Source organism: Sus scrofa, chromosome 13 (genome assembly GCF_054392235.1).
Source record: "Sus scrofa isolate SSC_HxYL_T2T_F1_AM1 chromosome 13, Sscrofa_HxYL_maternal_Yorkshire_Landrace_v2.0, whole genome shotgun sequence".
In the NCBI taxonomy this organism is placed as follows: domain Eukaryota; kingdom Metazoa; phylum Chordata; class Mammalia; order Artiodactyla; family Suidae; genus Sus; species Sus scrofa.
Window position 1 is genome coordinate 118,638,691 of NC_139395.1, and position 23,058 is coordinate 118,661,748.

The following is a 23,058-nucleotide window of genomic DNA, read 5'->3' on the forward strand; positions in this document are numbered from 1 at the left end:
CTGCCTGGGTCAGAGAATGCTTCTTGAAGTTAACACCTGAGAAGAACCATGACAATTAAGTAAGAGGGTAGTGAGGTATAAAAGAAAATTGGGCAAAGATATGGTAAGCTGAGTGAAAAACCTATCACAAACCCATGGCAAGAAAGAGGATGGATCCTCCTGTAGACTGAGAATGCTTTGTTAAAATAGGTCTGCATTTGGAAAGGATGTTGAAATTGAAAGGAAATATAATAGGTGCCAAGTCATGAAGGGTCTAGCACAACCTGGTGAAAATCTTGGTTTTGTCCTAAAAAGAGTAAATAGCCATTAAATTATTTAAAGTAAGGAATTCCTCATCAGTTTTGCCTTTTAGAAATGTCAGTGTGGAAGAAGGCAGAGGATGTAAGACTAGAGACTAGGGAGACCAGTTACAGGGTAGCTACAGAAAGGCAGGCAACAAAGGAAAAGAACCAGAACCACACTTGCTGGCCAACAGAGTGCAGAGAATGATAAAGTTTTATCTTCCAGAAATAATTTTAAACTAATTAACATTAGGACTACTTATAGGTTTAACTTATAGTATTGAAAAATAAACAGTAAAAACATCATATTGGAAAAGTGCACATCTATGGAGAAAGAAGTATGTCATCAGGGCAAACCTAGCAGAAAGACTTTTATATTTTTAAGCCGGATTTTGCCCCCATTCTAAACAGTTTTCTATCAAATTGCCATTTTTCTTTTAAAACTGTTGGGGGTCTTTGTTCTAACCTCTGTTTGCAAACTTAAAAAGGGGGCTCATTTGCTAGCTCTAGATGCCTGTGAAGAATTAACAAATCCATGTTTTGAAGGTTTGTAGTGCCTATGAATATATCTTGGACATAATGCTTGGTTGTAAAATGCTTCTTCAGATAATATGTAGGTACAAAGACCACTAAAATGTGAAAGAACAATCAACAATCCCCACTCCACAGAGGGTCCAGAACTGCTGGTCCTGGAACTATAGAAAATACTTAAAAGTGATGGTTGCCAATCCAAAATTGAGATAAATGCAGCCAGTGTTCATTCTTGAGAATTGTGGGCTTGTCAGTTTTCAACCTGCGCAGGCTAGAGAGGGAAACATGAAGGACTGATGAGAAGGAACAGAGTCTTAACATCATCAGTTTCTTTTAGTGCCCAGAATTGTGAATTCACAAACCCCGCATCACAGACTGATTCACTCTCAAGACGGATTTGTAATTCTAATAGTTTAACGAAGTTATGTGGTGTTTTATAATTCTCTTTTTAGGGAATTTGGGTATTTAATGAGCATAATCCCTTTGGAACACAATTTTCTTTCTTTCTTTCTTTCTTTTTTTTTGTCTTTTTGCCTTTTCTAGGGCTGTTCCCGTGGCATATGGAGGTTCCCAGGCTAGGAGTCTAACCGGAGCTGTAGCCGCCAGCCTACGCCAGAGCCACAGCAAAGCAGGATCAGAGCTGCGTCTGTGACCTACACCACAGCTCACGGCAATGCCGGATCCTCAACCCACTGAGCGAGGCCAGGGATCGAACCCGCAACCTCATATTTCCTAGTTGGATTCGCTAACCACTGAGCAACGACGGGAACTCCATGGAACACAATTTTCTTAGTAGAGAAGTCATTGTCATAACCATTCTAGAGCCATATGCAAAAGTGTAAAGATGCACATGAGGACCATAAAGCAGGCTATCTTCATGCTCTTGTTTTCTTAGACATTTTTGAGATTTTTCTTTTTTAAAGCTGCACTTACTCATTTACAGAATGAAAAAAAAAATTGAAAAAAAATATTATAGACCCAGATTTTCTAGAATTATCCTTGCTTTTTGGTCAGATTGGCCAAAGAGTAAAATTTCAGAGACTAAATACTCTTCTTCTGGAACTGATAGAGGCAAATGCTAGCATATGAGAAAAAAATTAAAGATAAATTACTAAACCATAAGCATGTGAATTAAAGAAAAATGTGAAAAAGGAAGGGAAAGAATTTTGATCTGTTATATTCAAGTGTTCTATAATCTATATTGACAATTTAAATTTAGGGTTGTAGGTGCATGTCAGACTTTATTCGAGCTCATAATAAAACACTGGGTACCTAAAACTATTATCCTATGTTTTAAGTGACATCTAAAGAAAAAAGAAATAAGTCTGATAAAAAGCTCTGTACATTCAGGGGAAGGAAACTTCATATTGGAATACATGGCAATTGAATTATTCTCTAAAATATAATGAGTTTATGAAATTGTGAGTATCTTGGAGAAGGATTCTTTAGGCATAGAGGTGAGGTATATCCAAAATATCACATCTGGGAAATACTATGGCATGTGGTGAATGAAATTAGTTGGATTTGACCAGAGGAGAAATTGCATGGTAAGCTGGTAAGCAGAAATGAGATTTAAACTGACTGGATTAGACTCTGAAAGAACTTCAGAGTTAAGGAAAGAAGTATAAATTTTCTTCTCTAGCCATTATGGCATTGAAAATTTATAAGCGATCCAATTATTCTCTTTCTGTATGGGAATCAAGATGAAAAAAGGGAGAAATTTTCTAGGGTGAGCTAGGAAGCTGTAATGCAGTCATGTGCTAACAAAAGCCTGATCTAAATGAAATGATCCTGACAATGGAGTGATATTGATAGACAGCAGAGCTGTTGCAGATGTAAAACTGACATGACCAGGTAATTGAATCATTAGTGGAAAAAGTAGTCTATCAAGATGACTTCAGGATACATGTCTAGGTATGAATAAAGCAAGGCTTTCACTTTGCAGTATTCCAGAGAATACCATTCCTACTGCACATTTAGATAACACAGAAGGAAGAACAGATTTGAGAAGGAAAGTGATAACCATAGTTTAGGATCGCATTATATTTACATATTACATTTGCACTTGGTTAAGTCCTTTGTGGTGGAATTATCTAAAAATGCTTTACAAAATATATGGCAATTTGCTCATATTTTTAATTACCTATTAAAGGAATGACTTGTTCTGTGGAAAGCAGTATTCAAATGCTTGAACAATATATTGAGAAAAGTAAATTTGTGTATAGAGGAATTTCAAGCAAAAGGAACTCACAGCTGGGGAGACATTTCTTTAGCATGCCTGATAGGGTTTGTGTGAGGATCATTTGATAGAATATGTAGGAGTACTTCACAAACCCTAAATTACAAAAATAGTACATTTGTCCAACAAATATGTATTAAGTAATATTTTAGGGCAAATCTTGTGCTGGGTGCTAATTTTTTTTTAGTGAGTCATGTTCATTTTTCCTACATTTAAAAAATTATTTGGCTATGTATGATATTTGTGATGTCAATAGAGGTTGAGTGTTTGATTTTGAATATTTGTTTTCTGTTCCTCCAAATGAGACTAATATAAATAGAATATTATTACTTTTAACTATATGTCATTTATGTCATGCACATATTAAATTAATTCATCATAACATTGACTTACTATTTAGTGACTATCTCTAAATTATGGAAGTATTACTTCTATATTGTTTTGTTTGATCAGAATACCATAAGGCCAGCACATCTATTATTATGTTTAAAACTTTCTGTTAAAATGATCACCACTATACACAAAAAAATAAGCATTTGAATGAAGACTGTCTGGATTTTATACTTTCTTGGTGTGCGGTCTTAAGCAAATTACTGATTAATTATAATACTCTGTTCCCTTTTATGTAAAATGGTATCAGTATGCCTACCTCATAGAAGTGTGTAAAAATAACTGAGATAGTGTATATAAGATATTCAACCTACTGCTAGACACTTAACAATCAATTAATACATATTAGTTACACTGAATAATTAAATCATGAATACAGTTATAATTCCTCTTCCCTCTGTCCTCTTTTTCACCTCCTCCTCCTCCTTCATCTTCTTTCAACCTTTTCTCTGTGGTTGAGAAACCTGGGGTCTACACCAACCAGAAAGCAGGGTGGCTATCAGCCTAAAGTCAGGAGATTATCCTGAGATGACCAGGCAATGGCTTCCCTGTCAACTGCATCATTACATCCACTGATGCAACTGTTTAAAGGCCACATATCACTGGGTTTTTAGAGATAAAGAGGTATAAAGTTGGAAACATGCTTATTTGCCAAAATGGTAGTTTCTAAATGATTGGAATTTAATGCGCTTTGAACAGGGCATGCATGGTTGTGTTTGGAGGAGGGGTGAGGAGGTGTTGCAGGATTTCTTGCACTGGAACTGATCAAAGAGAATTTATATTAGCTATAAAGTATTCCTTTTGAAGCCATTTTTAGAAATTACTGTATTCTTTAGTTCTATTTCAAATCAAATCACATAAAAAATTTGCCATCTATAAAATAAAAAAATTTAAGGGCTTCTTTTGAATTGCTACTTCATCCTGCCTCAGACACTTTAGAAAGCTTTTGATATGGGACATAGATTCTTTTTCTTATGTTTCATAAAATAGGGTACAGAGCAGGACAGGATGCTCTTCAATTTGATAGAAAGGTACTATACAAATCTCCGTTAGATTCCAAAAATTAAACTAGAAGCTTTATCAACCTGCTCTGTTTTACATCCATGTGGGAGAGGCTACACGCATTCATGTGAATGGTAAGTGGGAGTCAAGTGCAGCTGATATACCCTGCTATTGGCTAGAGCCCAGCATAGCAGATGTTCCTTTGTTCAAGGATGAACACACATGAAAAAAATCAACATTAAGTCTATAACAATTCTGAACCATAAAAAACAGGAGAGTATTACCCTGAAAAAGAATTGGAAGAAAAGCTTACTTCTCAAAACTACTTTCCAGAGCAAACAGAAAAGAGGTCTGTCATGGTCATAGTAAGTTATAAGAAAATGTGACCACTGCTTAAATAATCATAGTAACAATAGAAATGCTAAAATTTGCATCGTGGTTACTTTGTGCCAGGCCAGGTACTGTATATGAAATATTATATATATCTTATATATAATATAAATTTATATATACTTCATATGAAGTATTTTATGTATACATATAAAAAATGAAACTATCAGTCTAAAGCTTTATTTTTTTTAAACTGAAAATACTCCTGCAGTCAAGGTTCAGACACACTGGACAAGTGTCCCTTGTCCTCACTTTCTGTTGCCTTCTAACTCCATTCACACAAGGATAAACCATTATTCTCCAGTGGTGTAAACTAGCTTTACTTCTTTTTGCTTGGTTATCATATTTATAAAATGTATGTCCATTTTTTTGCCAGCTTTCCTATTGGGCTCTCTGTTTTATGGATGTGTATGAATCATATATATATCCTGGATATGAGCTTTTTTAATTTAATATATGTATTGTGGGAATTTTTGCCCACTCTGTGGGCCTTTTATTCTCTTACTGCCTGTCTTTAGTGAACCTAATTTCTGAATCTTAGTATACCTGATTTAATTTTTGTTGTTTTTGTTGCATTGTGTGTGTTTAAGAAATCTTTGTCTACTCCAAAGTCATAAAGATATTCTCCTTTGTGTTCTTTTAAAAGATTTATTGCTTTACCTTTAACATTTATTCCAATATATTTGAAATTGTTTTTTGTTTATAGTGTTAGAGGTGTATGGATCAAGCTATATTCTACCTAAATGGTAATCCAACTAGCCCACTTATTTGCTGAAAAAATCAAGAGTTCTACTTACGAATTCACTCTTGTAGTTGCAATAAGTCAGTTGATAATTATGTGTGAATTTGTTGCTGGACTCTATTAATTCCATTAATCGGTTTGTCTATGCATTGTTTTGACTCCTTTGCCGATATTAAGTAACTTAATCCTTGCGATAACACAATATATATGTACCTTTAGTAACCTCATATTTTAGTTGAGAAAAGTAAAACATTGAGATGTTGTTACTTTAAAAAATTCACATTACTTAGTCAATGACAAATCCAATTATACAAGCTCTGATAAATAAATAAAATAAGAAAACAAGTTGAGCTGTGGGTTGAAATGGAAAGAAAGTATACAGTTAACTCTGAAACAATGAGGGGGTTAGGGATGCTGACCCTGCAGTCAAAACTCTGCTTCATAACTTTGTAGTCATCCCTCCATTTCTAGATTCTGCACCTGCATTTTCAACTAAATGCTGTTCATGTGTTGCAAGACATGTTTCCTTGAAAACTCCATCTTGTCCTTCTTTACTTTATCCCATCTTTTTGTCTTACTTTATCCCATCTTCCTTCTTTGGAAAAACAGTCACAGTGCTGGTAAATGACTTAAGCTTAAGAGCAAAGACCTAAAGGCATAAATGACTTAAGCTTAAGTACTGTTATGTGCCTAGAGGTCAGAGTAAGAGCTTAACCCTTTACCACCTAAGTGGCTTTCTAAACAAACCCTGTATCATCCACCCATAGCCACTCCTCACTTGATCTCACAATAAAAGCAGTGTGGTTTCTTGAGGCAGTGCTCTTGGTCCTTGAGATCTGGAGTTCCCCGGCGCTCTTGGTCCCTGAGACCTTGAGTCCCGCGCTCTTGGTCCCTGAGACCTTGAGTCCCCCGGCTCCCACCTTTACTTAAGATAAATGTCTCTGTGTCTTGTTTTATGTTAACTATTTTTCCTTAAGTTCCACAGCACCCGTTCTTCAGCCCCATCCTGCTGAGCTGGCCCCGGCATTCATGTAGTATGGTAATAAGTATTTAGTGGAAAAAAATCCATGTATAAGTAGACTCGCCCAGTTCAAACAGTGTTAATCAAAGGTTAACTGTATTTAAGAAATGACTTCAAGGAAATCAAAACTCAATAGCAAATGTGATGAATAGATATAAGCTGAGAAGTATGGAATTAACACAGCAACATGGATGTAACTAAAAACTCTCATACTAAGTGAAGTAAGTGAGAAGGAAAAAGAAAAATACCATATAGTATCACTTATATCTGGAATCTAATATATGGCACAAAGGAACCTTTCCACAGAAAAGAAAACCATGGACATGGAGAACAGACTTGTGGTTGCAAGGAGGAGGAGGAGGGAGTGGGATAGAATGGGAATTTGGGGTTAACAGATGCAAACTATTGTCTTTGGAATGGATGAGCAATGAGATCCTGCTATATAGCACTGGGAACTATATCTATTCACTTAAGATGGAGCATGATGGAGGATAATGTGAGAAAAAAGAATGTGTATGTATATGTGTGACTGGGTCACCTTGCTGTACAGTAGAAAATTGACAGAACACTGTAAACCAGTATAATGGAAAAAATAAAAATCATTATATATACAAAAAAGAAAATTCAATTTCTTTCAGTTGTTATCTATGTTATTTTTCCATCTGAAAGTGTATTTTACTTCTATCTTTTGAAATCGCAACACATTCTCAAGTATTATTTCCATGGAGAAATAAGAATAGTCCATGTTATCACCCTTCAAGTAGAAGTCAAATAAGATAAATATTGAAAGACAGCTGTTGTTTTAGCAAGATAAGTTTGAATGGATTTGGAGTGAAAGTTTCTAATATTAAGGAGTTGATGGGAATTGAGAAAATGTAGACGTTTAAAAATATTTGGCTATGAATAGCATGAAGGAGACTCTAGCATTTAGATGGAGAGGCGGGGTTGAAAGAGTATATTCTTTTATTATTCTGAGTTGTTTCCTTACTAAATGCTTGGAGAGGAAAGGCACTAGCGCAAGAGAAGATGAAGCTATAGGGGATAAGTATGTCTGCAAATTCTCTCTGGCTACTTTATGGGCTTGTGCCATCTGGGCAATATAGAAACAAAATAAGCCATAGGTCACTTAAATTTTCTACATTTAAAAGAGAAACTTTAATGAGAAAAAGAAAACAGAAATTAGTTTCTGAATTATTTAGAAATATCACAGGAGATGAAAACTGCTTAGTAGTTTCCATGGTGTAGATAATGCATCATGATCAATAAATAAATGCTAACCTTACCTTAAGAGCAAATACAGGAATGCATTATTAAAGAGGAATAAAACTGGTTGGCTTCATTATTCCTGCAAATTTAATGGTATGTGTATGGCTTAGAAGCCTTACTTAAATTTTAATACAGCCCATTCTAATTGGGCCAAAGAGAAATCAAAAAGAAATTTTACATGTAGTTGCTCTTAGAAGACTTTATTAGTTTTAATCAGGGATGTTTCTCTTATTTTGCATAATGAAAACTCTAGTCATGCTTTGGATATGCAAAGAATTTGGGTTTTCTGAAGCTTCTCCAGGGAGAGAACAACCCTTTCAGGGAACAGATGTTTAAAGCAAGTTCACCTAAATGCTAGGAACAAGATACTAGTCATCTTTACTATTCATTTTGAAATGAATTTTAACTTTAAAATATCATGTTTATAAGAACAAAATAGATACTTATGTATTCACTATTTGAGAATAAGCAAATGAAATAGACTTAGCTCTTTTTCTTATTCATTATGTTTTTCTTCTTCAGAAAAAAATAATTGGAGTTATTATCAAAGTTATATTCCTATATCTTTTTCCTCTCTCCCAGAGATAATCTCTTTCTTGAGGTTTGATGTTTGTGTGCATTATTCTCATGTATTAAAAAATGTTTAGTGGAGTTCCCTTGTGGTGTAGTGGGTTAAGGATCTGGTGTTGTTGTTGCAGTGACTCAGATCACTGCTGTGGCAAGGGTTTGATTCCTGGACCTGGACTTTCTACATGGCACAGGCACAACCAAAAAAAAAATTTTTTTTAGTTCATAATTATGCATTTGTATAACAATGTATTGTATTGTTTTGCATTATATTTGAATAGTTGCATACCATATACAAACTTTTACAAATTGATTTTCTTCCTATATTATGTATTTTTACCTTTATTCTATGAATATATGTAGTTAGTTACCTATAAAAATTCCATTATTTGAGTAAAATACATCAATTACCTTAATAAATTTGTTTCTACTTTTTCACCATTATAAATATTAAACAGTGGCTGTCATTGGCCCTGTAACATTTTACTCATGTGCTGAAGTATTCCAGGATAAAATCTTAAGTGGGAAAGTGATTCCTAACTTGGTTGTAACAATTTATACTTCTAACAAGAATAGAAAAGCTGTCCTGTTTGCCCCACACCCTTAGAAAAACTTCATGCTGTCAGATGCTAATGTCAGCCAATGTAATAGTTTAGAAATGCCAAAATGAAAAACAATGTTTGGTTTGCAGTTCTCTGATTACTACTGTAATGGTGCAACTTTTCACAGATTTATCGGCCCTTTGTTTTAAATTTTCTGTCAGTTTCAATGTTGATAGGCTTTCCCATTTTTATCTTTTGAATTATCTGATTTTGCTTTGTTGGTTGTTATTTTAAGAATAAAAATAGCATTCTTACATATTATGGATAACAATATTTCTTTGGTTTTTGAAATGAAACTACCTCTTCTCAGTTTGTAGCATGTTTTAAAATTACTTAACATATCTTTTACACTAAGGAAGTTTTTATATTTCAATGTAAAAAATTGATAAGTAATTTCTGGTTGTTTTTGTTTTGTGTCACACTTAAAAATCTTTTTTTATCCCAGTATCATTGTAATTCTCTTAATTGTAGAATAATTTTACATCTTGGATGTTTAATATTGTTTAAGTGTTTTAGCATGTAAAGTATGAGCTAGGAATTTTCCTCCCTATGTGAATGTAATTGGCCTACTTCCATCATATCCTATCTATTATGCTAAAATATACCTTTTCTCTTTCTCTGTTTTATTCCTCATAAAAAAGTACAGTATAAGAATATCTGAGTACTGGATTTTCTATCATGGCTCAGCAGTAAGGAACCTGACTAGTATCCATGGGGGCGGGTTTGCTCCCTGGCCTTGCTCAATGAGTTAAAGTATGCTGCTTTGCCATGAGCTATGGTGAAGGTTGCAGAAGCAGCTCAGATCTGGTGTTGCTGTTGCCCAGAGTTATAGCTCTAATTCAGCCCCTAGCCTGGGAACTTCCATATGCTGTGGGTGCAGCCCTAAAAAGAAAAAAAAAAAAAAAAAAAAAAAAAAGAGTGCATACACTGTGCAATACACAGTGCTAAATGGTATAAAGGAGAAATAAATAGGAACAATTCATGGTTTAAATTCTGTATTTATAAAATTTCTGGTTCTAGTGCTGATTTGGATGGGATGGCAGATGACGTGCTGGTAGGAATACAGATTTTCAGCTTCTATTAATACATTTTAAAATTGTTTCTAAGTTTTCACATATCACTAAAAGACCTCATAAACAAAATTTAAAACAGCCTCAGAATCTTTCCTCATAAATAATATTTTTCTAAGTGAATTTTACAAAGTTAATTTACAGGTAATCAACTTGATTGTAAAATTTGCAATTTGAGCATAGTTCCCATATCCAATCTATCTGGAAATTCTTCAGCTTCACTTCTTTGAGGGTCATTCATCTCTAGGCATGATGCCTTCCTCAAAATCCTTTTCCATTGGTTGGTGGGTAATTGTTTCTGATAGCTCATTGTCACCTTAAGTTCCACCTAATTCTTTAATTAAACACTTTATTTCCCCTAAATAACAAACCATTTCTCTCCTTACTTTTTGTTTAAAATAGGTTTCACAATTTCCCTTATCAACCAGATTCAAAATTTTGAAGAAATATGACTACCTGACTCTCCTTCTTCCACATTTAGTGACCACATTTTATTGAATCTTCTGCAATATGTTTTGCATATATTGCTTTCTTTCCATGATTATCTGGGGATTGCTATAATAATTTTTAAGCTATAGCTTCCCTCTGTAGGCTTATTTTCTTCTAATGTTTCCTATTATCACTGTCAATTAATATTCTTAAAACATTTACCTGATCATTTAAGTATAATGCTTAAAAATGTTTGCCAACTATCTAGTGGATGGACTCAATCTTTGTAGTAAGTGATTCAATGATCTTTAAAACCAGCCATTACTTAACATTTCCATCAAATCCATTATTCCAGTATAGAAATTTTCTGCTTTAGGTAAGCCTTTATATTCTCATTACTTTTTTTTTTTTTTTTTGTCATGAACCTGTTCATGCTGTTCTATTCCCCAGCTTCTCCATGTATACCATTCTAAAATTATTTCATAACCTCTTTATGTACTACTTGCTTTATAATATTTTACTTGAGTCTCAGGATAAATTGATCACCCTCTTTTGTATTTAGGACATTCCTTGTACAAGATATGCATTCTTCTCTTTTTAATGTTTTCTTTGTTTTTGAAAAGTACTTTGATGTGTCATGGTCTGAATGTAAAATTTATATGCTGTAATGTAACCCCATGGTGATGGTGTTGGAGGTAGGGCTTTTGAAGGGTAATTAAGTCATGAGGGTTTAGCCTTCATGAATAAGACTATTGCCCTTGTAAAAGTGGCCTGAGAAAGCACTCTAGCCCCTTAAACTGTGTGAGCGTACAACTAGAAAATTGACTGTACCTAACCAGTTGGCATGCTGATCTCAGTCTTCTAACCTCCAGAACTGTGAGAAATAAATTTCTGTTGTTAATTAGCTAGACAGTCTAGGTATTTTATTATAGCAGCCCAAAGTGACTAAGACATAGGTTCAGTAAGATGAGTTTACAAAACAAATCCAGCAATAATTTTAAAAAATAATAATAGAAAAATGTAGAAAAAGTAGGTACACTCCTAAAATAGACAGCAATCCTGTAATTACATCAATAGTTACAAAAAAAGGCATTTGGGAAAATTCAACATTGCATTGTAATAAAACTTTCACAGAAAGGAAAAAAAAAAATCTGCAATTTAATAAAGGACTCCTACGGAAAAAACTGAGTTATCATACACAGTAGTGAAAATATGAATTTTTTTCTTCAGAATCTGGAATAGAACAAAGATTTCTGCTTTCATCATTCTGTTTACTGACTTCCCAGGCAGTAAAATAAGAAAATAAAAAGAAATAAAAGATGAAATGGTTGAAAAGAAAAAAGTAAAAGTGTATTTATTAATAGAAAACATTTTTGTATATTAGAATATCTTAAGTAATTTACAAAAAATGAATCTATATGTGAACTTTTCAAAATCATAGTTAAAAATCAATATACAAAAATATATTGTATTTCTAGCATTATCAGTAAGCAAATGGAAAATAAATTTTTAAAAAGAAAAAAGCAAAAAAGACTGTTTACAATAGCATCAAAATATTACTTAGGATTAAAGGTAAGAAAGTATTTGCAACGCCTTTATATTGAATTATGCCTTTATGCGTTTTTAAAAACAGGCAAAATTAATCTTGGTGTATGTTTTCCTCTTACGTTAAAATGCCAATGTTTTGGAACTTTGTCAACTTATTTTCACAATATGAAAATATCGTGAAATAAAATAAATCTTGTCAAAGAATGCTTTAGATCTTTGCTAAGCAAGTCTAGAATAAATCTACTTCTAAAGTCCACTGTACCTAAAATATCTGTCTCTACCTCTACATCCCTCTCTATCTCAATCTACCATATATAAATGTAATCTATTTTCATTTGCTAAATATATGACTAAAGAATCTGAAAATATATTTATTCTACTGTAATTATTATTGTCATGAAATATCTTTATTTTTAAATAGTCATAGTTTCTCTAAGTAATTAAACAGCATGATACTATTTATTATCAGTGTGGACTCAACCATTAAAAACTACAATTCCAAACTCCCCATTCTAATGGAAATAATTTTTATGTTTCTCATTTTTATTATATTTAAATTACATTAAAAAGAATACTCAACCGACTATTATAAACTGCATGTTGATTATGGTAGACTATTTTAAGTCCTTGATCTAACTGTGTTTTGTGACTATATGATAAATTAACATACAAGGAATGTTTTGCAATTTTTTTAGTATAAAGAAATATTTCAGAAATTGAGACAAAATCAAGTATTTTACCTCAAATGATTGATTAATATATTTCTCTGGATTTAGTAACTTGAATTCAGAAGTCAAAGGCAGTACAAATAAATCTTTACAGACAATTGATATTCTTGACAACTTTTGATACTTTCCTCTGACATTGCCTTTGGCAATTTATATACCTGTTGTGCTAACAAGTTTTATCGACAATAAGATCTGCTCTTTGTTACGGTGAAAACACTCCTGTTCATATTCTGGATTTTATCATTACCAGAAGGAATTTGTTATCTTCCAAAGTCATGAATTAAATCCTTCCTCTCCAATTACAATGTCAGGTTCTCTCAGCTCATTTATGCAAAGACTTCCACAATCAATACGGCATTTTAAAACCACCCTGAGGCGAGCCAGTTGTGCAATGGATAACGCGTATGACTACGGATCAGAAGATTCTAAAACCATCCTGGACCACATGGCAGTCGGGGGAAATGCAGTGCCTGGTGTGGGATGGCAGAGCCTGAGAAGAACGCAGAGAGTATAGGCAAAGGTGTTCCCAGCCAGCACAGCCCTGATGGGATGAGGAGGGAATTCTATGAGGAAAAAACTTAGTGCAGGATGTGGAAGCCTAAGCAGAGTGAGGAGGGTATCCATGAAGGATGGTGGGATATTTACCATGACTGAAAGCATGGTAATACCCAAACAGTCTCAGCGGAAGGAGACTAGCATATACACAGGGTGGACAGAGGCCTCATGTGAGTATTGAAGTCAAGGAATGTAACACTTCAGTATTCACTCTAATTTTCTCCGTTTTTGCTTTCGTCTCTTCCTTCTCTGGCAGTAGCAAATTTGGCTCTCGGTTTCCTCAAAACATGTACATATTTCAGTAATTTCTTGTATGAAGTCAACCTCTAGTGAGCAGAGGGCACAAGTGGGTTTATAGATTAAGGAAATGGAGAAGGCTTGAAAGACTATTGGGTTGTGATGTTGCAGATACTGGCACCAACTTATATTTTCACAGTAAAGAAATACCAGTATCCTTAACATTTAGTTTGGCATCACATGACCTGGAGGAACCAACACAACAGGCTGAAAAACTGACTTAGCAGCTGTATCTGTTGATATATGGGAATGTAGAGCATACACACAAGATTTATAGTCAGCCAGAGCAGGATGACAGTTACAAGGTAAAGAGAGCATGTATAAAGGGTGTGGAAAGGCCCAGTGGGGTATTGGAAATAAGCAGAAATTTATTATGATATGGAGCAATTTTACCTTAATTTTTAATTGCTTTATTAAGATATAATTCATAAACTATATACTTAACCACTTTAAAGGGTGTAATTCAGTGGGTTTCTAGTATGTTCACAGAGTTGTGCAACTATCACAACTACCTAATTGTAGAATATTTTCATTACCCCCCAAACGAACCCCCTACCAGATACCATTCACTCCCATTTCTTGCTTCCTCTTGACCACCAGTCTTAAGTTACCCCTAAACTATTTTTTCATCTCTTTGTATTTGCCTACTCTGGATGTGTCAAAGCATTGAGAACCCTACTTGGAGTGGGTCCTACTGACTACATTTTGGACAATTTGAGCATCAGAATAAACAGTGGTAGTAATGGGTTTTATATCACTGACAGGGCTAGTTAATATAATGCAGTGCCCAGTATAAAGTGAAAATGGAAAGCCCCTCATTCCCAATGCAAGTAAAAAGTGCCATTAAAGGTACTAGAATAGAAAGTTCTCACAAAAACATTTGTATTACTTATAAAAATAGTGGTAATAATATTGCATAAACTCAGTAATTGCAAGAAAATATTATTTGGGTGTCATAATTTTACTTAATACAATTATCGATAATACAGTTGACCCTTGAACAACACAGGTTTGAAATGTGCAGGTCCACTTTTCTGTGGATTTTTTACTAGTATGTAGTGTAGTACCACACTCCATACTATTGTTTGAATCCACAAATGCAGAATGAGGGATATGGAGAGACAATATAAATTATATATGCAAATTTAGGTTGCATGGAAGTTTAGGGCTCCTAATTCTTACATTGTTCAAGGGTCAACTGTGCCTTACTAAAGTTATTTCTTGATTAATAATATGATTTTTCTGACTCATCTGCAATTTCATTTATTAATTAATCAAAATTTATAATTTTAGCAACCTCATTTTCAATCTATACTATTGAAAGCAACATCACTCACTCTTAGCAAATTATTTAAAATTATTTTGATACGTTTTCATTTTGATAAGGATCTTTCTGCTGGTATAGCTTTTCCTAGTCTATTAAGGTATTTTATAGGCTATAACAACATTGGGGGAATTTTCTGATAATTTATTCAGAAATTTTAAATACACAGAGTTGATAATTTTCAAGGAACGCTTTTTCTAAAAATATTTAACTCTTTATAGAGATCAGCTTTGTTGTAAACCTGAATTTAATTTTAAACCTAAATTTATACAACATTTTAATGTTTCCTCTAACATCTCCTATAAGTTGAAGAGGTCTTATGAGAAACCAAAATTGGCTTTGTGATTTGTATCTAATTCAAAAGTCATGTTTATATATGCTATTAATGTATTTTCAATTATAAGAAAAACTAATTTAAAAACTGACTACTCAATTATTGATTCACTCAAAACTCTTTTCAGAGTTTTCTTTTCTATTAAATGTGGAGTTTTAATTCTAATTTCTATTTCTAAGCCTATAGTTATTTGTTGTGGCAGTTTTCAAAAATAAATATTCTAAATTCTGAAGAATTCTAACATTTTATGCTTATTCCAAAGTTCATGTTTACATTTTTTTTTTGTATATTTTACTAACAAAGTTTACTACCCAAATTTCTAATGTTATATGTAATGTAGCTCCTAAAATATCACTATTGCCATTAAAGTACCTGCGTTTTACTTTTATACTGTTTATTATTTTTCTGGTTATAGAGATAACCTATTACCTTGGAAACTTGGAACACATACAGAAAAAGCACAAAGAAAAAGTGGCATTGTCACCATTTTTAACTTCCTGGCTATAACTCCTAATTTTTACAGTGTTTCCTATTACAGAAATTTTCTATGTTACTTGGTATCATATCCTATGCATTTTCCACATCATTAAATATTTTCTGAAAGCAAGTTTTTAAGAGTTATATAATATGCCCCTGTAAATGGATTTGCATCATTTATAATCATTTCATTTTAGTTTCTTACTTTGCATAGTGTGGGAAAAGGGAGAACTTCTGATTCAATTTTCTGTTATCCCTTTATTCATTTTCTTATTATTCCATTGCTCCAAATTCTTTTCCTCAGTGGTTATAGTAGAAAGAATTCTAAGATGCCGCCAAAGATTCCTAGCCCCTGCTATACCAGTCTTGTTTCATCATGTCCCTTAAAGTGTTGGCAAAGCCAGTGAATATGATGGAATATCATTAATTAATTGACTTTGAGTTAATCAAAAGGATTACCCTGGCTAGGCTTGACCTAATCATAAGAGCCCTTTACAAGAGGGCAAAATATGAGATGTGTTCTCACACATCTGCAAGACGAAATAGTCATGTTTGGAAAGGAGAGGACACATGTTGAGGAACTGAGGCTGGCCTCTAGGAGTTGAGAGTAATTCCCAGCCGGCAGCTACCAAGAAAAGAGGACTTCAGTCAAACAACCTCAGGGAAATGAATTTGAATTCTAACAATACCTAGTGAGTTTCAAAGAGAGCCCTGACTTTTAGATGAGAACAAAGCCTCACCCCTATGCCCCACCTCACCCCCACCCCTTGACTTCAGGCCTTAAGACACTAAACAGATAATTCAGCTAATCCAAGCCTGGATTTTGATTTATAGAAATTGTGAGGTAACAAATTGCTTTAAGCCAAGGTTCTACAGTCTATAAAAAGTGAATACAGTTTTTTTTCACTTTTTTTTTTGGTTTGTGTTTTTAGGGCTGCACTGTGGCATATAGAAGTTACCAGGCTAGGGTTCAAAACAGAGCTGCAGCTGCCAGCCTACAGCATAGCCATAGTAACGTGTCTATGATCTATACCACAGCTCATAGCAATGCCAGATCCTTAACCCACCCAGAGAGGCCAGGGATCAAACTCGCAAGCTCATGGATACTAGTCAGGTTCGTTTCTGCTGAGCCACAGCATGAACTCCAGTTTTTTTCACTTTCTATCAGAAGTTAGTTATATGTTTCATGGAAGTATAGAGAGATTACAGATTTTTTTTTTTTCTGGAAAACACATTTTTGCTATAATTAACATAGCCTAACTTGAACCATCCTGCCAAAGTAGGTGTGGTTTTATATACATTTCATTAACTATACTGTCACAACACAAGTAAACTTTTTTCCTCTAAAGAGAATAAGCATAATTCTACTAGAGTTAGGGAAAATTCTTTACTTTTACTGTTTAATACTCTTCATTCCTATACTTCAGTCCCCAACTAAATATCAAATTTATTTCTGATTCCTCATAAAAGATAAAAGGATATCCAGCTGTAACAGAAATAATCCAGTTTATGAACAGTGGAGGTAAGAAAGCTAGGAAAAAAATAAAAAGATAATTCAAATAAAGTCCTTCTAGAAATCCTGCTTTCTTTTTATTCCAATGATTTGTCTAACCTCCTGTTCACCTGAGTTATGATGCATGATTTTGGGACTTCCTTTGTGAGATATTCTCATTTTAATGACCCTTCTAAGGAGATATTCCTCTTCTATAATTGTGTAACTTTAAATTTGTTTTTAGTCTTCTAGCATATATAGTTTTAAATAGTTCCAGCCAAGAATATCTTGTTGGCATAAAGTATGAATAACTTAGGGTAGGGGGAGGAGAAGGAAAATTTCTTTCCATTACTTTAAAGTCAATATTCACTTATATTCATAACTTCTAACAAAAATTCTGAAATATTTGATTTACTTTGTAGCCTCCTATATGAGTTGTTTATTCCCAAACCTGATTACACCTTCCCCCAAAAACCTTCAATGGTAAGTAAAAGTTTAGACATATAAGTGACAGATGTTTCTCATGTCCTCATTTCCATTATTCTTCAGGCAGCTGCTATTGCAAATCATTTTACTTTCCAGTAATCTCTTTTTTTAGTTGCTTTCAGGAAAATGTTTTTTCATCTGGGTTTCCGAATTCCTTTTCCTTTCTTTTCTTTGATCTATTTTGTCAACATTCAAGTGATCTATCTACTCTGAGCCAATAAACCAAATTTGTATCTTTCATTAATACTTTGGTTGTTTTTTTTCACCTTGCTTTTGGGATACTGTGTGAAATTTATCTCAAAAAGTAGTATTTTAAGAAACTTAATATTCATTTTGGTCATTTACATGCAAAATAAACACACTAGTTTCTTCCAAGTACAATTTAAATATTCATTATTTATTATAAAATCATTTTGCTTTTTCCATTTTGTAATGTAGTTGAAATCATATATTATGTAGACTTTTCAGATTGCCTTGTCTCACCTAGTAGTATGCATTAAATGTTCCTTTATTTCTCTTCATACCTTGATAGTTCATTTCCTTTTAATGCTAAATAATATTTATCCATTCTCAGTTTGTCTGTTTACCAAGGACTCTTGATTCTTCCACCTTTGTGGCTAATTATGAATGAAGCTTCTATAAACATACATGCACAGGTTTTTGTTTGGCTGTAAATTCAGCACCTTTGGGTAAATTCCAAGAAGTGCAGTTGCTATATTTTGTGGTAAGAGTATATACAGTTTTTTTCAGAATCCACCAAACTATCTCCCAGTGTGTCTGTACCATTTTGTATCTCCACCAGAAATGAATGAAAGCTCCTATGGCTCTACCTTTTCTCCAGAAGTTGGTGTTGTCAGTATTCCTAATTTTGGCCACTATAGTAAGTATGTCGCAGTATCTAAATATTGTTTTGATCTGCATTTCTCTGATGACATATGGTGTGGAGGATCTTTTCATATGCTTATTTGCCATCTGTATACTTTCCTTGGTGAGGTATCTGTTAAGGTCATTAGCCTAATTTTTAATTGGGTTGTTTGAATTCTTATTGTTGAGTTTGAGTGTCTTTTGTATATTTCGAATAACAGTTTTTGTCTTTTGCAAATATTTTCTCCCAGTCTGTGGCCTCTCTTCTCATTCTCTTGACAGTGTCTTTTGCAAATTAGAAATTTTTAATTTCAGTGAAGTCCAGTTTATCAATTATTTCTTTTATGGATCATGAATTGGTGTTGCATCTAAAAAGTCATTGCTGGAGTTCCCGTTTTGGTGCAGTGGAAAGGAATCTGACTGATCTCTTTGAGGATGAGGCTTTAATCCCTGGCCTCACTCTATGGTAAGGGATCCAGTGTTGGTGTGAGCTGTGGTGTTGTTCACATACATGGCTCAGATCCTGTATTGCTGTGGCTGTGTCACAGGCCAGCAGCTGTAGCTCCAATTCCACCCCAGCCTGGGAACTTCCACATGCAGCAGGTGTGGCCCTAAAAAGCAATAAATAAATAAATAAATAAATAAATATTATTGCCAAATACTAGGTTATATAGATTTTCTGGAAAAGGCAAAACTATAAAAACAATAATATCAGTGGTTGCTAGGGGTTAGAGGAAAGGGACAGACAATTAGGCTGAGAATAAAAGATTTCTAAGGCAGTAAAACTACTCTGTACAATGTTATAATGGTATATACATGTTGTTTTACATTTTTCCAAACTAATAGAGTATACAATACCAAGAGTAAAATTTGATTTAAACTGTGAACTCAGTGTTAATGATGTGTTGGTATAGGTACCACAATTGTAACATAAGTATCTCTCTGGTGGAGAATGTTGATAATGAAGAGGCTTTGCATGTGTGAAAGCAGGTAGTATAGGGAAAACTCTTCCCTTCTGCTCAGTTTTGCTCTGAGCCTAAGACAGCTCTAAAGAATAAATTCTATTAAAAATTATAAAATTATTTGTCATTCACAATGTTGTACTTTAAACATACGTATTCTATCATTAGAAAAATTTCTGATACATATAGTAAATCTTACTTTGCCATTAATTTTGTTTTATTATGTTTGAGAGGTCAAACACATTTTGTCAAGTATATTCTTTCTCTGGTTTGAAAGACAGTTGTCATATAACATAGTTCTTATCTAAATGCTATGTAACAAGATCACTTTTTTTAACTAATTTTCCACAGTGTTCATTGCTTTATTTTTTCCTATCTTAATCTCTCACTCTCACTTTTTTTTTTTTTTTCCCCCCCCAGGGCCGCAAGCAAGGCATAGGAAGTTCCCAGGCTAGGGGTCAAATTGGATCTACAGCTACCAGCCTATGCCACAGCCACAGCAACACAGGATCCCAGCCACATCTGCAACCTATACCACAGCTCACAGCAACGCTGGATCCTTAACCCACTGAGCAAGGACAGGGGTCAAATCCACATACTCATGGATCCTAGTTGGGATCTTTAACCTCTGAGACACAAAGGCAACTCCTTAATCTCTTTTAGATACAGTTTTTGCATGACAGTTCTTAGTTTTAATACCAAGTTCAATCTCTCTTTGTTTCTCAAAAGAGATTGATTGTGGGGGTTGTTATACAAACCTTCACGTGAAACAGAAATTAATAGAATTATTTATACTTATAGGCACACACACACACACACACACACACACACACACACACACACACACACACAGAAATGCAAGCTTTAAAAATGATGAGACAATTATGTCTGTAGTCTCGTTATCAGTATACAAATATACCAAAGTCAGTTTCTTGGTTTTGATATTGTATTACAGTTATCTATCTCCACTGAGGGAATCTAGGGAATCTAGGTGAGATGTACAAAAATATCTTTGTACCATTTTTGCAAATTCCTGTGACTCTATAATGATTTAACAATAAAAAGTTAAATAACTTAGTCCATAATATGTACTCAGTAGTTGGTATTATTATAACTCTGTTAATCTGTCTACCTTATTAACTGAGAAATGAAAAGAAAAAAGGAATATTTATTTACAGTTGCATGCAATTTAACTACAAATTTTAAATATAATTCTATATGTGTAGACTTTATTTTTATTTTTTATTTTTTTAAGAGCCATTTTTTATTTGATCATTTCTTGCATTTGAAGTACTTCTCAATGACATCCTTGGCTTGAGACTCTTTGCCATAGTCCTTAACTACCACAAAACTGCAACCAACTACTTTACAGGGTTTTCCCTCTCTGTCAGTTTTACAGAGGCCTTTCCATCCACCTAGTTTCTTGTTGTCATCAACTTTAATAAGGTTGATCTGGTGCTAAGCACAAAGGGCCTCCACCAAGCTGACATACCTTGGTTCATCACAGTTGGATGCAAGCACACAAAGATGGACTTGGCAATTGTCTAAGGCTATGACAGCTTTGCTAATTCCACGTGCTAGGCTATTGCGGATGAGGACAGTCTTCAGCTCCTCTTGCAGAGCAGTTTTAATGTTCACTACACTTCCAGCAGCAATGCTATCATTGGCCATAGCAGTGGGTTATGGGTGGAGCTAAGTATTAAGTGCACGGGAGCCTCTGCCTCCATGCGACTCAGCGGTGGCAGGCAGAGCATGACCTTCTTTTTTTACAGAGAGATTTTTGAGGTGAAAAGGAGGATTGTAAGAATAAATTAATGTTAACAAACAGAACTTCTTTCCACTAATGCCAAATTAAAGCTTTAATTAAATATAGTACTAGTAAATCAGTCTGTGAGCTTAATCGGTTGACAGGAATACACTGTAAATTTACTCTTCTTTTGTATTTATCTAGTATAAACCAGTGTTTTAATTAGCTAAAAAATGTGCCTTATCAATGTTTTAAAAGAATATTAATAATATATTAATACCTTACTATATAAGGAGACCTTCTGGGTTCTTAGATTATTGATTACATAGCTGATGGTTAAGCATTAATGAGCCATCTTTTTTTCCTAATGTCCAAGTTTTTCCCTGGTTAGTAGTCCTGTTCTCAAGGAGACACATTTATTCTTTCAGGTCACCAAAGTGCCATTTCGTGCATCATTAGTTTAATAGAGAAAGTCTTCTATGGTGTACTAAATGCTATCCCAGAGGCTAAACATTGTTGTTTAATCCAACAAATTTAATGAGAGTCTTGAATTTTGAGGAGATGATGCTAGATTCACAAGTGAGTAAGCCAAAATTTGTGTTATAACTTGCTTTGGGAATAAAAACACATATGACCTCAAAGGAAACAAAGCACTGCTTATAGGTCATGGATCTTAGAAAAGACTAGTAGCCTAATATTAAATAAGGATGTAATGTGAAGGAGGGTTTGAGTTGGAAAAAATTCTTCAGGGAGTCTAATGTTAGAGATAATATTCTTTCAATATATTACCTAAAAAGAAATGGAAAATGGAAAACAAGTTTAGTGATAGTAGATTTTTTTTGTCTTTTTGCTATTTCTTTGGGCCACTCCTGCGGCATATGGAGGTTCCCAGGCTAGGGGTCAAATCGGAGCCGTAGCCACTGGCCTACGCCAGAGCCACAGCAACGCGGGATCCGAGCCGCATCTGCAACCTACACCACTGCTCACGGCAATGCCAGGTCGTTAACCCACTGAGCAAGGGCAGGGACCGAACCCGCAACCTCATGGTTCCTAGTTGGATTCGTTAACCACTGCGCCACGACGGGAACTCCTGATACTAGATATTGACGTGATGTCACTTAGTGCATATAGATATTCTTTCTTCATAGTAATTTTAAAGATTAAATTCTGGCTCATTCCATGATTTTATTTTTTTTCATAGTTCTACTTTTTTGTCATCTTACTCTTTATTTACATTCTTTTATATAATGTATGGGATCTTCATTATATTCTTTTATAATTTCTAAATATATATGTTTAAATATTAATGTTTGATTTATTTTTCAACAAATATTCATTGAACATCTATTATTTTTCAAATAAATTATTTTACAAAAGAAACATAAGGATGAAAAGATTGCAGCTGCTTCCTTTGAATAAACTATTTCAGCTGGGAGTCATTTATATTAAAGTATGAGTATCATGTAATAAAACCAGTACTTTTTAGGGAGTATTACCTTAATTAATTACCATATTTTTTGTATTATCTTAATTACCATATTTCTATGTTGCGTCTCTTGATGCCCAAATATCAAATTACACCAGGAAGAGAGCTGTACAGAAAATTAAGTTTCTTGATGCTTGCAACAACAAGGAGCTTTCTTTGGAAACCATGAAGTGTCTCAGCAAGAAGGTGTTCAAAAAGGCTTTGTGACTTTAGGACAGGATCAAATGA

The 23,058-nt window shown here is 33.9% G+C and overlaps 1 pseudogene; it reads right to left on the bottom strand.

Moving 5' to 3' along the window:
* Nucleotides 1-20,869: 20,869 nt before the first annotated feature.
* On the bottom strand, nucleotides 20,870-21,268 carry LOC100623702 (small ribosomal subunit protein eS12 pseudogene; annotated as a pseudogene).
* Between the last annotated feature and the right edge of the window lie 1,790 nt (nucleotides 21,269-23,058).